We start from the raw sequence: 16,037 nt of genomic DNA, 5'->3' as shown, positions 1-16,037 counted from the left end.
CGGCTCTCCGGAGCTGTCCGAAGCGAAGCGCCGGTGGCCGGCGTCTTTCGGCTGAAGCAGCGCTTCGGAGCGTAGGGCTGCCGCTCCGCTGCTGTGTGCGCGAAGCAGCCGCTTCTCCTGCTCCGGGAGCCGGACAGAGCGGTAGCTTGCACGAGGGCGAAGAACGTTGCCGCAGGGAGACGACATTGTGTGCACAGCTTCGCGACTGCTAGAGGACGGTGGCTAAAGCTACCTGCCTTTTCAATGCACTGCTGGCATGCTTTATTGAAGGTGTTCCGAGATAACTTTCCTGGGTTTTGACTTCGTCCTGATGCAGCGCCTCCTGGGAAATTGGTGCTCGTCCCAGAAGGCTCAAGATACAGAAAACTCGATGGCAGCTGCAGAAATGAAGGGCTGCGTTGAGTTGTCGAGAAGCAAGAACGTAGACAAGCGCCTTGTGTTTGGGAGTCAGCAGCTGCTGGACTTTTGCGATTGCTTTCACTGTGCTCTTAATGCCAGGAAGGCACGTGCACGCTGCAACAACCAGCTGGGCAAGAGTGGGCAGAAGAGAACGGGCGTCAGACAGCAGCTTACATAGTACCATGGAAAGAGCAGTGTTTTTGGAGTGTGCAGCAAATCCGTGTTTCTGGACAAGGGAGGCATAAGTGCGCTGCGCTCCTAAGCTATCTCCCTGCGAGACACACTGTCAAAGCTTTTCGCTATGATGCAGTCTAGTGCAGACGCACACTACGGCTCTCCGGAGCTGTCCGAAGCGAAGCGCCGGTGGCCGGCGTCTTTCGGCTGAAGCAGCGCTTCGGAGCGTAGGGCTGCCGCTCCGCTGTTGTGTGCGCGAAGCAGCCGCTTCTCCTGCTCCGGGAGCCGGACAGAGCGGTAGCTTGTACGGGGGCGAAGAACGAAGCCGAAGAGCATCGGGCTTTTGCGCACACCCTAAGGACTGCTAGAGGACGGTGGTGGCCGCTCGCCTGCCTCTTCAATTCCCTTCTAGCATCCTTATGGAAGGTGTTCCAGGGCAAATTCCCTGAGTTTTGAATTCCTCCTGATGCAGCCCCTCGTGGGAAACTCGTGCTCGTCCTCTGAGTCTCCGACATGCAGAGACCTCGATGGCAACTGCAGAAATGAAGGGCTGCGTTGAGTTGTCGAGAAGCAAGAACATAGCCAGCGCCTTGTGTTTGGGAGTCAGCAGCTGCTGGACTTTTGCGATTGCTTTCACTGTGCACTGAATGCCAGGACGGCATGTGCACGCTGCAACAACCAGCTGGGCAAGAGCAGGGAGGGATCACGGCCATCAGAAAGCAGCTTATATATTGCCCTGGGAAGAGCAGTGTTTTTGGAGTGTGCAGCAAATCCGTGTTTCTGGACAAGGGAGGCATAAGTGCGCTGCGCTCCTAAGCTATCTCCCTGCGAGACACACTGTCAAAGCTTTTCGCTATGATGCAGTCTAGTGCATACCCACACTACGGCTCTCCGGAGCTGTCCGAAGCGAAGCGCCGGTGGCCGGCGTCTTTCGGCTGAAGCAGCGCTTCGGAGCGTAGGGCTGCCGCTCCGCTGTTGTGTGCGCGAAGCAGCCGCTTCTCCTGCTCCGGGAGCCGGACAGAGCGGTAGCTTGCACGAGGGCGAAGAACGAAGCCGAAGAGCACCGGGCTTCTGCGCGCACCCTAAGGACTGCTAGAGGACGGTGGTGGCCGCTCGCCTGCCTCTTCAATTCCCTTCTAGCATCCTTATGGAAGGTGTTCCAGGACAATTTCCCTGAGTTTTGAATTCCTCCTGATGCAGCCCCTCGTGGGAAACTCGTGCTCGTCCTCTGAGTCTCCGACATGCAGAGACCTCGATGGCAACTGCAGAAATGAAGGGCTGCGTTGAGTCGTCGAGTAGCAAGAACATAGCCAGCGCCTTGTGTTTGGGAGTCAGCAGCTGCTGGACTTTTGCGATTGCTTTCACTGTGCACTGAATTCCAGGACGGCATGTGCACGTTAAAACAACGAGCTGGGCAAGAGTAGGAAGGGAGCACGGGCATCAGAGAGCATCTGGCATATTGCCCTGGGAAGAGTACTGTTTTTGGAGTGTGCAGTAAAATCGTGTTTCTGGACAAGGGAGGCATAAGTGCGCTGCGCTCCTAAGCTATCTCTCTGCGAGACACACTGCCAAAGCTTTTCGCTATGATGCAGTCTAGTGCAGACGCACACTACGGCTCTCCGGAGCTGTCCGAAGCGAAGCGCCGGTGGCCGGCGTCTTTCGGCTGAAGCAGCGCTTCGGAGCGTAGGGCTGCCGCTCCGCTGTTGTGTGCGCGAAGCAGCCGCTTCTCCTGCTCCGGGAGCCGGACAGAGCGGTAGCTTGCACGAGGGCGAAGAACGAAGCCGCAGAGCACCGGGCTTCTGCGCGCACCCTAAGGACTGCTAGAGGACGGTGGTGGCCGCTCGCCTGCCTCTTCAATTCCCTTCTAGCATCCTTATGGAAGGTGTTCCAGGACAATTTTCCTGAGTTTTGAATTCCTCCTGATGCAGCCCCTCGTGGGAAACTCGTGCTCGTCCTCTGAGTCTCCGACATGCAGAGACCTCGATGGCAACTGCAGAAATGAAGGGCTGCGTTGAGTCGTCGAGTAGCAAGAACATAGCCAGCGCCTTGTGTTTGGGAGTCAGCAGCTGCTGGACTTTTGCGATTGCTTTCACTGTGCACTGAATTCCAGGACGGCATGTGCACGTTAAAACAACGAGCTGGGCAAGAGTAGGAAGGGAGCACGGGCATCAGAGAGCATCTGGCATATTGCCCTGGGAAGAGTACTGTTTTTGGAGTGTGCAGTAAAATCGTGTTTCTGGACAAGGGAGGCATAAGTGCGCTGCGCTCCTAAGCTATCTCCTTGCGAGACACACTGCCAAAGCTTTTCGCTATGATGCAGTGTAGTTGTAGACGCACACTACGGCTCTCCGGAGCTGTCCGAAGCGAAGCGCCGGTGGCCGGCGTCTTTCGGCTGAAGCAGCGCTTCGGAGCGTAGGGCTGCCGCTCCGCTGCTGTGTGCGCGAAGCAGCCGCTTCTCCTGCTCCGGGAGCCGGACAGAGCGCTAGCTTGCACGAGGGCGAAGAACGTTGCCGCAGGGAGACGACATTGTGTGCACAGCTTCGCGACTGCTAGAGGACGGTGGCTAAAGCTACCTGCCTTTTCAATGCACTGCTGGCATGCTTTATTGAAGGTGTTCCGAGACAACCTTCCTGGGTTTTGACTTCGTCCTGATGCAGCCCCTCCTGGGAAATTGGTGCTCGTCCCAGAAGGCTCAAGATACAGAAAACTCGATGGCAGCTGCAGAAATGAAGGGCTGCGTTGAGTTGTCGAGAAGCAAGAACGTAGACAAGCGCCTTGTGTTTGGGAGTCAGCAGCTGCTAGACTTTTGCGATTGCTTTCACTGTGCTCTTAATGCCAGGAAGGCACGTGCACGCTGCAACAACCAGCTGGGCAAGAGTGGGCAGAAGAGAACGGGCGTCAGACAGCAGCTTACATAGTACCATGGAAAGAGCAGTGTTTTTGGAGTGTGCAGCAAATCCGTGTTTCTGGACAAGGGAGGCATAAGTGCGCTGCGCTCCTAAGCTATCTCCCTGCGAGACACACTGCCAAAGCTTTTCGCTATGATGCAGTCTAGTGCAGACGCACACTACGGCTCTCCGGAGCTGTCCGAAGCCAAGCGCCGGTGGCCGGCGTCTTTCGGCTGAAGCAGCGCTTCGGAGCGTAGGGCTGCCGCTCCGCTGTTGTGTGCGCGAAGCAGCCGCTTCTCCTGCTCCGGGAGCCGGACAGAGCGGTAGCTTGTACGGGGGCGAAGAACGAAGCCGAAGAGCACCGGGCTTTTGCGCACACCCTAAGGACTGCTAGAGGACGGTGGTGGCCGCTCGCCTGCCTCTTCAGTTCCCTTCTAGCATCCTATGGAAGGTGTTCAAAGACAATTTTCCTGAGTTTTGAATTCCTCCTGATGCAGCCCCTCGTGGGAAACTCGTGCTCGTCCTCTGAGGCTCCGACATGCAGAGACCTCGATGGCAACTGCAGAAATGAAGGGCTGCGTTGAGTTGTCGAGAAGCAAGAACATAGCCAGCGCCTTGTGTTTGGGAGTCAGCAGCTGCTGGACTTTTGCGATTGCTTTCACTGTGCACTGAATTCCAGGACGGCATGTGCACGTTAAAACAACGAGCTGGGCAAGAGTAATCGAAAGATCACGGCCGTCAGAAAGCAGCTTATATATTGCCCTGGGAAGAGTACTGTTTTTGGAGTGTGCAGTAAAATCGTGTTTCTGGACAAGGGAGGCATAAGTGCGCTGCGCTCCTAAGCTATCTCCTTGCGAGACACACTGCCAAAGCTTTTCGCTAGGATGCAGTCTAGTGCAGACGCACACTACGGCTCTCCGGAGCTGTCCGAAGCGAAGCGCCGGTGGCCGGCGTCTTTCGGCTGAAGCAGCGCTTCGGATCGTAGGGCTGCCGCTCCGCTGTTGTGTGCGCGAAGCAGCCGCTTCTCCTGCTCCGGGAGCCGGACAGAGCGGTAGCTTGCACGAGGGCGAAGAACGTTGCCGCAGGGAGACGACATTGTGTGCACAGCCTTGCGACTGCTAGAGGACGGTGGCTAAAGCTACCTGCCTTTTCAATGCACTGCTGGCATGCTTTATTGAAGGTGTTCCGAGACAACTTTCCTGGGTTTTGACTTCGTCCTGATGCAGCCCCTCTTGGGAAATTGGTGCTCGTCCCAGAAGGCTCGAGATGCAGAAAACTCGATGGCAGCTGCAGAAATGAAGGACTCTGTTGAAGTGTGGAGAAGCAAGAACATAGCCAGCGCCTTGTGTTTGGGAGTCAGCAGCTGCTGGACTTTTGCGATTGCTTTCACTGTGCACTGAATGCCAGGACGGCATGTGCACGCTGCAACAACCAGCTGGGCAAGAGCAGGGAGGGATCACGGCCATCAGAAAGCAGCTTATATATTGCCCTGGGAAGAGCAGTGTTTTTGGAGTGTGCAGCAAATCCGTGTTTCTGGACAAGGGAGGCATAAGTGCGCTGCACTCCTAAGCTATCTCCCTGCGAGACACACTGTCAAAGCTTTTCGCTATGATGCAGTCTAGTGCATACCCACACTACGGCTCTCCGGAGCTGTCCGAAGCCAAGCGCCGGTGGCCGGCGTCTTTCGGCTGAAGCAGCGCTTCGGAGCGTAGGGCTGCCGCTCCGCTGTTGTGTGCGCGAAGCAGCCGCTTCTCCTGCTCCGGGAGCCGGACAGAGCGCTAGCTTGCACGAGGGCGAAGAACGAAGCCGCAGAGCACCGGGCTTCTGCGCGCACCCTAAGGACTGCTAGAGGACGGTGGTGGCCGCTCGCCTGCCTCTTCAATTCCCTTCTAGCATCCTTATGGAAGGTGTTCCAGGACAAATTCCCTGAGTTTTGAATTCCTCCTGATGCACCCCCTCGTGGGAAACTCGTGCTCGTCCTCTGAGTCTCCGACATGCAGAGACCTCGATGGCAACTGCAGAAATGAAGGGCTGCGTTGAGTCGTCGAGTAGCAAGAACATAGCCAGCGCCTTGTGTTTGGGAGTCAGCAGCTGCTGGACTTTTGCGATTGCTTTCACTGTGCACTGAATTCCAGGACGGCATGTGCACGTTAAAACAACGAGCTGGGCAAGAGTAGGAAGGGAGCACGGGCATCAGAGAGCATCTGGCATATTGCCCTGGGAAGAGTACTGTTTTTGGAGTGTGCAGTAAAATCGTGTTTCTGGACAAGGGAGGCATAAGTGCGCTGCGCTCCTAAGCTATCTCCTTGCGAGACACACTGCCAAAGCTTTTCGCTATGATGCAGTCTAGTGCAGACGCACACTACGGCTCTCCGGAGCTGTCCGAAGCGAAGCGCCGGTGGCCGGCGTCTTTCGGCTGAAGCAGCGCTTCGGAGCGTAGGGCTGCCGCTCCGCTGTTGTGTGCGCGAAGCAGCCGCTTCTCCTGCTCCGGGAGCCGGACAGAGCGGTAGCTTGTACGGGGGCGAAGAACGAAGCCGAAGAGCACCGGGCTTTTGCGCACACCCTAAGGACTGCTAGAGGACGGTGGTGGCCGCTCGCCTGCCTCTTCAATTCCCTTCTAGCATCCTATGGAAGGTATTCAAAGACAATTTTCCTGAGTTTTGAATTCCTCTTGATGCAGCCCCTCGTGGGAAACTCGTGCTCGTCCTCTGAGTCTCCGAGATGCAGAGACCTCGATGGCAACTGCAGAAATGAAGGGCTGCGTTGAGTTGTCGAGTAGCAAGAACATAGCCAGCGCCTTGTGTTTGGGAGTCAGCAGCTGCTGGACTTTTGCGATTGCTTTCACTGTGCACTGAATTCCAGGACGGCATGTGCACGTTAAAACAACGAGCTGGGCAAGAGTAGGAAGGGAGCACGGGCATCAGAGAGCATCTGGCATATTGCCCTGGGAAGAGTACTGTTTTTGGAGTGTGCAGTAAAATCGTGTTTCTGGACAAGGGAGGCATAAGTGCGCTGCGCCCCTAAGCTATCTCCTTGCGAGACACACTGCCAAAGCTTTTCGCTATGATGCAGTGTAGTTGTAGACGCACACTACGGCTCTCCGGAGCTGTCCGAAGCGAAGCGCCGGTGGCCGGCGTCTTTCGGCTGAAGCAGCGCTTCGGAGCGTAGGGCTGCCGCTCCGCTGTTGTGTGCGCGAAGCAGCCGCTTCTCCTGCTCCGGGAGCCGGACAGAGCGGTAGCTTGCACGAGGGCGAAGAACGTTGCCGCAGGGAGACGACATTGTGTGCACAGCTTCGCGACTGCTAGAGGACGGTGGCTAAAGCTACCTGCCTTTTCAATGCACTGCTGGCATGCTTTATTGAAGGTGTTCCGAGACAACCTTCCTGGGTTTTGACTTCGTCCTGATGCAGCCCCTCCTGGGAAATTGGCGCTCGTCCCAGAAGGCTCAAGATACAGAAAACTCGATGGCAGCTGCAGAAATGAAGGGCTGCGTTGAGTTGTCGAGAAGCAAGAACGTAGACAAGCGCCTTGTGTTTGGGAGTCAGCAGCTGCTGGACTTTTGCGATTGCTTTCACTGTGCTCTTAATGCCAGGAAGGCACGTGCACGCTGCAACAACCAGCTGGGCAAGAGTGGGCAGAAGAGAACGGGCGTCAGACAGCAGCTTACATAGTACCATGGAAAGAGCAGTGTTTTTGGAGTGTGCAGCAAATCCGTGTTTCTGGACAAGGGAGGCATAAGTGCGCTGCGCTCCTAAGCTATCTCCCTGCGAGACACACTGCCAAAGCTTTTCGCTATGATGCAGTCTAGTGCAGACGCACACTACGGCTCTCCGGAGCTGTCCGAAGCCAAGCGCCGGTGGCCGGCGTCTTTCGGCTGAAGCAGCGCTTCGGAGCGTAGGGCTGCCGCTCCGCTGTTGTGTGCGCGAAGCAGCCGCTTCTCCTGCTCCGGGAGCCGGACAGAGCGGTAGCTTGTACGGGGGCGAAGAACGAAGCCGAAGAGCACCGGGCTTTTGCGCACACCCTAAGGACTGCTAGAGGACGGTGGTGGCCGCTCGCCTGCCTCTTCAGTTCCCTTCTAGCATCCTATGGAAGGTGTTCAAAGACAATTTTCCTGAGTTTTGAATTCCTCCTGATGCAGCCCCTCGTGGGAAACTCGTGCTCGTCCTCTGAGTCTCCGACATGCAGAGACCTCGATGGCAACTGCAGAAATGAAGGGCTGCGTTGAGTTGTCGAGAAGCAAGAACATAGCCAGCGCCTTGTGTTTGGGAGTCAGCAGCTGCTGGACTTTTGCGATTGCTTTCACTGTGCACTGAATTCCAGGACGGCATGTGCACGTTAAAACAACGAGCTGGGCAAGAGTAATCGAAAGATCACGGCCGTCAGAAAGCAGCTTATATATTGCCCTGGGAAGAGTACTGTTTTTGGAGTGTGCAGTAAAATCGTGTTTCTGGACAAGGGAGGCATAAGTGCGCTGCGCTCCTAAGCTATCTCTCTGCGAGACACACTGCCAAAGCTTTTCGCTATGATGCAGTCTAGTGCAGACGCACACTACGGCTCTCCGGAGCTGTCCGAAGCGAAGCGCCGGTGGCCGGCGTCTTTCGGCTGAAGCAGCGCTTCGGATCGTAGGGCTGCCGCTCCGCTGTTGTGTGCGCGAAGCAGCCGCTTCTCCTGCTCCGGGAGCCGGACAGAGCGGTAGCTTGCACGAGGGCGAAGAACGTTGCCGCAGGGAGACGACATTGTGTGCACAGCCTTGCGACTGCTAGAGGACGGTGGCTAAAGCTACCTGCCTTTTCAATGCACTGCTGGCATGCTTTATTGAAGGTGTTCCGAGACAACTTTCCTGGGTTTTGACTTCGTCCTGATGCAGCCCCTCTTGGGAAATTGGTGCTCGTCCCAGAAGGCTCGAGATGCAGAAAACTCGATGGCAGCTGCAGAAATGAAGGACTCTGTTGAAGTGTGGAGAAGCAAGAACATAGCCAGCGCCTTGTGTTTGGGAGTCAGCAGCTGCTGGACTTTTGCGATTGCTTTCACTGTGCACTGAATGCCAGGACGGCATGTGCACGCTGCAACAACCAGCTGGGCAAGAGCAGGGAGGGATCACGGCCATCAGAAAGCAGCTTATATATTGCCCTGGGAAGAGCAGTGTTTTTGGAGTGTGCAGCAAATCCGTGTTTCTGGACAAGGGAGGCATAAGTGCGCTGCGCTCCTAAGCTATCTCCCTGCGAGACACACTGTCAAAGCTTTTCGCTATGATGCAGTCTAGTGCATACCCACACTACGGCTCTCCGGAGCTGTCCGAAGCCAAGCGCCGGTGGCCGGCGTCTTTCGGCTGAAGCAGCGCTTCGGAGCGTAGGGCTGCCGCTCCGCTGTTGTGTGCGCGAAGCAGCCGCTTCTCCTGCTCCGGGAGCCGGACAGAGCGGTAGCTTGCACGAGGGCGAAGAACGAAGCCGAAGAGCACCGGGCTTCTGCGCGCACCCTAAGGACTGCTAGAGGACGGTGGTGGCCGCTCGCCTGCCTCTTCAGTTCCCTTCTAGCATCCTTATGGAAGGTGTTCCAGGACAATTTCCCTGAGTTTTGAATTCCTCCTGATGCAGCCCCTCGTGGGAAACTCGTGCTCGTCCTCTGAGTCTCCGACATGCAGAGACCTCGATGGCAACTGCAGAAATGAAGGGCTGCGTTGAGTCGTCGAGTAGCAAGAACATAGCCAGCGCCTTGTGTTTGGGAGTCAGCAGCTGCTGGACTTTTGCGATTGCTTTCACTGTGCACTGAATTCCAGGACGGCATGTGCACGTTAAAACAACGAGCTGGGCAAGAGTAGGAAGGGAGCACGGGCATCAGAGAGCATCTGGCATATTGCCCTGGGAAGAGTACTGTTTTTGGAGTGTGCAGTAAAATCGTGTTTCTGGACAAGGGAGGCATAAGTGCGCTGCGCTCCTAAGCTATCTCCTTGCGAGACACACTGCCAAAGCTTTTCGCTATGATGCAGTCTAGTGCAGACGCACACTCTGGCTCTCCGGAGCTGTCCGAAGCCAAGCGCCGGTGGCCGGCGTCTTTCGGCTGAAGCAGCGCTTCGGAGCGTAGGGCTGCCGCTCCGCTGTTGTGTGCGCGAAGCAGCCGCTTCTCCTGCTCCGGGAGCCGGACAGAGCGGTAGCTTGCACGAGGGCGAAGAACGAAGCCGCAGAGCACCGGGCTTCTGCGCGCACCCTAAGGACTGCTAGAGGACGGTGGTGGCCGCTCGCCTGCCTCTTCAATTCCCTTCTAGCATCCTTATGGAAGGTGTTCCAGGACAAATTCCCTGAGTTTTGAATTCCTCCTGATGCAGCCCCTCGTGGGAAACTCGTGCTCGTCCTCTGAGTCTCCGACATGCAGAGACCTCGATGGCAACTGCAGAAATGAAGGGCTGCGTTGAGTCGTCGAGTAGCAAGAACATAGCCAGCGCCTTGTGTTTGGGAGTCAGCAGCTGCTGGACTTTTGCGATTGCTTTCACTGTGCACTGAATTCCAGGACGGCATGTGCACGTTAAAACAACGAGCTGGGCAAGAGTAGGAAGGGAGCACGGGCATCAGAGAGCATCTGGCATATTGCCCTGGGAAGAGTACTGTTTTTGGAGTGTGCAGTAAAATCGTGTTTCTGGACAAGGGAGGCATAAGTGCGCTGCGCTCCTAAGCTATCTCCTTGCGAGACACACTGCCAAAGCTTTTCGCTATGATGCAGTGTAGTTGTAGACGCACACTACGGCTCTCCGGAGCTGTCCGAAGCGAAGCGCCGGTGGCCGGCGTCTTTCGGCTGAAGCAGCGCTTCGGAGCGTAGGGCTGCCGCTCCGCTGCTGTGTGCGCGAAGCAGCCGCTTCTCCTGCTCCGGGAGCCGGACGGAGCGCTAGCTTGCACGAGGGCGAAGAACGTTGCCGCAGGGAGACGACATTGTGTGCACAGCTTCGCGACTGCTAGAGGACGGTGGCTAAAGCTACCTGCCTTTTCAATGCACTGCTGGCATGCTTTATTGAAGGTGTTCCGAGACAACCTTCCTGGGTTTTGACTTCGTCCTGATGCAGCCCCTCCTGGGAAATTGGTGCTCGTCCCAGAAGGCTCGAGATACAGAAAACTCGATGGCAGCTGCAGAAATGAAGGGCTGCGTTGAGTTGTCGAGAAGCAAGAACGTAGACAAGCGCCTTGTGTTTGGGAGTCAGCAGCTGCTAGACTTTTGCGATTGCTTTCACTGTGCTCTTAATGCCAGGAAGGCACGTGCACGCTGCAACAACCAGCTGGGCAAGAGTGGGCAGAAGAGAACGGGCGTCAGACAGCAGCTTACATAGTACCATGGAAAGAGCAGTGTTTTTGGAGTGTGCAGCAAATCCGTGTTTCTGGACAAGGGAGGCATAAGTGCGCTGCGCTCCTAAGCTATCTCCCTGCGAGACACACTGTCAAAGCTTTTCGCTATGATGCAGTCTAGTGCAGACGCACACTACGGCTCTCCGGAGCTGTCCGAAGCCAAGCGCCGGTGGCCGGCGTCTTTCGGCTGAAGCAGCGCTTCGGAGCGTAGGGCTGCCGCTCCGCTGTTGTGTGCGCGAAGCAGCCGCTTCTCCTGCTCCGGGAGCCGGACAGAGCGCTAGCTTGTACGGGGGCGAAGAACGAAGCCGAAGAGCACCGGGCTTTTGCGCGCACCCTAAGGACTGCTAGAGGACGGTGGTGGCCGCTCGCCTGCCTCTTCAGTTCCCTTCTAGCATCCTATGGAAGGTGTTCAAAGACAATTTCCTGAGTTTTGAATTCCTCCTGATGCAGCCCCTCGTGGGAAACTCGTGCTCGTCCTCTGAGTCTCCGACATGCAGAGACCTCGATGGCAACTGCAGAAATGAAGGGCTGCGTTGAGTTGTCGAGAAGCAAGAACATAGCCAGCGCCTTGTGTTTGGGAGTCAGCAGCTGCTGGACTTTTGCGATTGCTTTCACTGTGCACTGAATTCCAGGACGGCATGTGCACGTTAAAACAACGAGCTGGGCAAGAGTAATCGAAAGATCACGGCCATCAGAAAGCAGCTTATATATTGCCCTGGGAAGAGTACTGTTTTTGGAGTGTGCAGTAAAATCGTGTTTCTGGACAAGGGAGGCATAAGTGCGCTGCGCTCCTAAGCTATCTCTCTGCGAGACACACTGCCAAAGCTTTTCGCTATGATGCAGTCTAGTGCAGACGCACACTACGGCTCTCCGGAGCTGTCCGAAGCGAAGCGCCGGTGGCCGGCGTCTTTCGGCTGAAGCAGCGCTTCGGAGCGTAGGGCTGCCGCTCCGCTGTTGTGTGCGCGAAGCAGCCGCTTCTCCTGCTCCGGGAGCCGGACAGAGCGGTAGCTTGCACGAGGGCGAAGAACGTTGCCGCAGGGAGACGACATTGTGTGCACAGCCTTGCGACTGCTAGAGGACGGTGGCTAAAGCTACCTGCCTTTTCAATGCACTGCTGGCATGCTTTATTGAAGGTGTTCCGAGACAACTTTCCTGGGTTTTGACTTCGTCCTGATGCAGCCCCTCTTGGGAAATTGGTGCTCGTCCCAGAAGGCTCGAGATGCAGAAAACTCGATGGCAGCTGCAGAAATGAAGGTCTCTGTTGAAGTGTGGAGAAGCAAGAACATAGCCAGCGCCTTGTGTTTGGGAGTCAGCAGCTGCTGGACTTTTGCGATTGCTTTCACTGTGCACTGAATGCCAGGACGGCATGTGCACGCTGCAACAACCAGCTGGGCAAGAGCAGGGAGGGATCACGGCCATCAGAAAGCAGCTTATATATTGCCCTGGGAAGAGCAGTGTTTTTGGAGTGTGCAGCAAATCCGTGTTTCTGGACAAGGGAGGCATAAGTGCGCTGCGCTCCTAAGCTATCTCCCTGCGAGACACACTGTCAAAGCTTTTCGCTATGATGCAGTCTAGTGCATACCCACACTACGGCTCTCCGGAGCTGTCCGAAGCCAAGCGCCGGTGGCCGGCGTCTTTCGGCTGAAGCAGCGCTTCGGAGCGTAGGGCTGCCGCTCCGCTGTTGTGTGCGCGAAGCAGCCGCTTCTCCTGCTCCGGGAGCCGGACAGAGCGGTAGCTTGCACGAGGGCGAAGAACGAAGCCGAAGAGCACCGGGCTTCTGCGCGCACCCTAAGGACTGCTAGAGGACGGTGGTGGCCGCTCGCCTGCCTCTTCAGTTCCCTTCTAGCATCCTTATGGAAGGTGTTCCAGGACAATTTCCCTGAGTTTTGAATTCCTCCTGATGCAGCCCCTCGTGGGAAACTCGTGCTCGTCCTCTGAGTCTCCGACATGCAGAGACCTCGATGGCAACTGCAGAAATGAAGGGCTGCGTTGAGTCGTCGAGTAGCAAGAACATAGCCAGCGCCTTGTGTTTGGGAGTCAGCAGCTGCTGGACTTTTGCGATTGCTTTCACTGTGCACTGAATTCCAGGACGGCATGTGCACGTTAAAACAACGAGCTGGGCAAGAGTAGGAAGGGAGCACGGGCATCAGAGAGCATCTGGCATATTGCCCTGGGAAGAGTACTGTTTTTGGAGTGTGCAGTAAAATCGTGTTTCTGGACAAGGGAGGCATAAGTGCGCTGCGCTCCTAAGCTATCTCCTTGCGAGACACACTGCCAAAGCTTTTCGCTATGATGCAGTCTAGTGCAGACGCACACTACGGCTCTCCGGAGCTGTCCGAAGCCAAGCGCCGGTCGCCGGCGTCTTTCGGCTGAAGCAGCGCTTCGGAGCGTAGGGCTGCCGCTCCGCTGTTGTGTGCGCGAAGCAGCCGCTTCTCCTGCTCCGGGAGCCGGACAGAGCGGTAGCTTGCACGAGGGCGAAGAACGAAGCCGCAGAGCACCGGGCTTCTGCGCGCACCCTAAGGACTGCTAGAGGACGGTGGTGGCCGCTCGCCTGCCTCTTCAATTCCCTTCTAGCATCCTTATGGAAGGTGTTCCAGGACAAATTCCCTGAGTTTTGAATTCCTCCTGATGCAGCCCCTCGTGGGAAACTCGTGCTCGTCCTCTGAGTCTCCGACATGCAGAGACCTCGATGGCAACTGCAGAAATGAAGGGCTGCGTTGAGTCGTCGAGTAGCAAGAACATAGCCAGCGCCTTGTGTTTGGGAGTCAGCAGCTGCTGGACTTTTGCGATTGCTTTCACTGTGCACTGAATTCCAGGACGGCATGTGCACGTTAAAACAACGAGCTGGGCAAGAGTAGGAAGGGAGCACGGGCATCAGAGAGCATCTGGCATATTGCCCTGGGAAGAGTACTGTTTTTGGAGTGTGCAGTAAAATCGTGTTTCTGGACAAGGGAGGCATAAGTGCGCTGCGCTCCTAAGCTATCTCCTTGCGAGACACACTGCCAAAGCTTTTCGCTATGATGCAGTGTAGTTGTAGACGCACACTACGGCTCTCCGGAGCTGTCCGAAGCGAAGCGCCGGTGGCCGGCGTCTTTCGGCTGAAGCAGCGCTTCGGAGCGTAGGGCTGCCGCTCCGCTGCTGTGTGCGCGAAGCAGCCGCTTCTCCTGCTCCGGGAGCCGGACGGAGCGCTAGCTTGCACGAGGGCGAAGAACGTTGCCGCAGGGAGACGACATTGTGTGCACAGCTTCGCGACTGCTAGAGGACGGTGGCTAAAGCTACCTGCCTTTTCAATGCACTGCTGGCATGCTTTATTGAAGGTGTTCCGAGACAACCTTCCTGGGTTTTGACTTCGTCCTGATGCAGCCCCTCCTGGGAAATTGGTGCTCGTCCCAGAAGGCTCAAGATACAGAAAACTCGATGGCAGCTGCAGAAATGAAGGGCTGCGTTGAGTTGTCGAGAAGCAAGAACGTAGACAAGCGCCTTGTGTTTGGGAGTCAGCAGCTGCTAGACTTTTGCGATTGCTTTCACTGTGCTCTTAATGCCAGGAAGGCACGTGCACGCTGCAACAACCAGCTGGGCAAGAGTGGGCAGAAGAGAACGGGCGTCAGACAGCAGCTTACATAGTACCATGGAAAGAGCAGTGTTTTTGGAGTGTGCAGCAAATCCGTGTTTCTGGACAAGGGAGGCATAAGTGCGCTGCGCTCCTAAGCTATCTCCCTGCGAGACACACTGTCAAAGCTTTTCGCTATGATGCAGTCTAGTGCAGACGCACACTACGGCTCTCCGGAGCTGTCCGAAGCCAAGCGCCGGTGGCCGGCGTCTTTCGGCTGAAGCAGCGCTTCGGAGCGTAGGGCTGCCGCTCCGCTGTTGTGTGCGCGAAGCAGCCGCTTCTCCTGCTCCGGGAGCCGGACAGAGCGCTAGCTTGTACGGGGGCGAAGAACGAAGCCGAAGAGCACCGGGCTTTTGCGCACACCCTAAGGACTGCTAGAGGACGGTGGTGGCCGCTCGCCTGCCTCTTCAGTTCCCTTCTAGCATCCTATGGAAGGTGTTCAAAGACAATTTCCTGAGTTTTGAATTCCTCCTGATGCAGCCCCTCGTGGGAAACTCGTGCTCGTCCTCTGAGTCTCCGACATGCAGAGACCTCGATGGCAACTGCAGAAATGAAGGGCTGCGTTGAGTTGTCGAGAAGCAAGAACATAGCCAGCGCCTTGTGTTTGGGAGTCAGCAGCTGCTGGACTTTTGCGATTGTTTTCACTGTGCACTGAATTCCAGGACGGCATGTGCACGTTAAAACAACGAGCTGGGCAAGAGTAATCGAAAGATCACGGCCATCAGAAAGCAGCTTATATATTGCCCTGGGAAGAGTACTGTTTTTGGAGTGTGCAGTAAAATCGTGTTTCTGGACAAGGGAGGCATAAGTGCGCTGCGCTCCTAAGCTATCTCTCTGCGAGACACACTGCCAAAGCTTTTCGCTATGATGCAGTCTAGTGCAGACGCACACTACGGCTCTCCGGAGCTGTCCGAAGCGAAGCGCCGGTGGCCGGCGTCTTTCGGCTGAAGCAGCGCTTCGGAGCGTAGGGCTGCCGCTCCGCTGTTGTGTGCGCGAAGCAGCCGCTTCTCCTGCTCCGGGAGCCGGACAGAGCGGTAGCTTGCACGAGGGCGAAGAACGTTGCCGCAGGGAGACGACATTGTGTGCACAGCCTTGCGACTGCTAGAGGACGGTGGCTAAAGCTACCTGCCTTTTCAATGCACTGCTGGCATGCTTTATTGAAGGTGTTCCGAGACAACTTTCCTGGGTTTTGACTTCGTCCTGATGCAGCCCCTCTTGGGAAATTGGTGCTCGTCCCAGAAGGCTCGAGATGCAGAAAACTCGATGGCAGCTGCAGAAATGAAGGACTCTGTTGAAGTGTGGAGAAGCAAGAACATAGCCAGCGCCTTGTGTTTGGGAGTCAGCAGCTGCTGGACTTTTGCGATTGCTTTCACTGTGCACTGAATGCCAGGACGGCATGTGCACGCTGCAACAACCAGCTGGGCAAGAGCAGGGAGGGATCACGGCCATCAGAAAGCAGCTTATATATTGCCCTGGGAAGAGCAGTGTTTTTGGAGTGTGCAGCAAATCCGTGTTTCTGGACAAGGGAGGCATAAGTGCGCTGCGCTCCTAAGCTATCTCCCTGCGAGACACACTGTCAAAGCTTTTCGCTATGATGCAGTCTAGTGCATACCCACACTACGGCTCTCCGGAGCTGTCC

This window comes from Lonchura striata, chromosome 16 (assembly GCF_046129695.1).
Source record: "Lonchura striata isolate bLonStr1 chromosome 16, bLonStr1.mat, whole genome shotgun sequence".
NCBI lineage: Eukaryota > Metazoa > Chordata > Aves > Passeriformes > Estrildidae > Lonchura > Lonchura striata.
Note: the sequence above shows the minus strand (reverse complement) of the source record.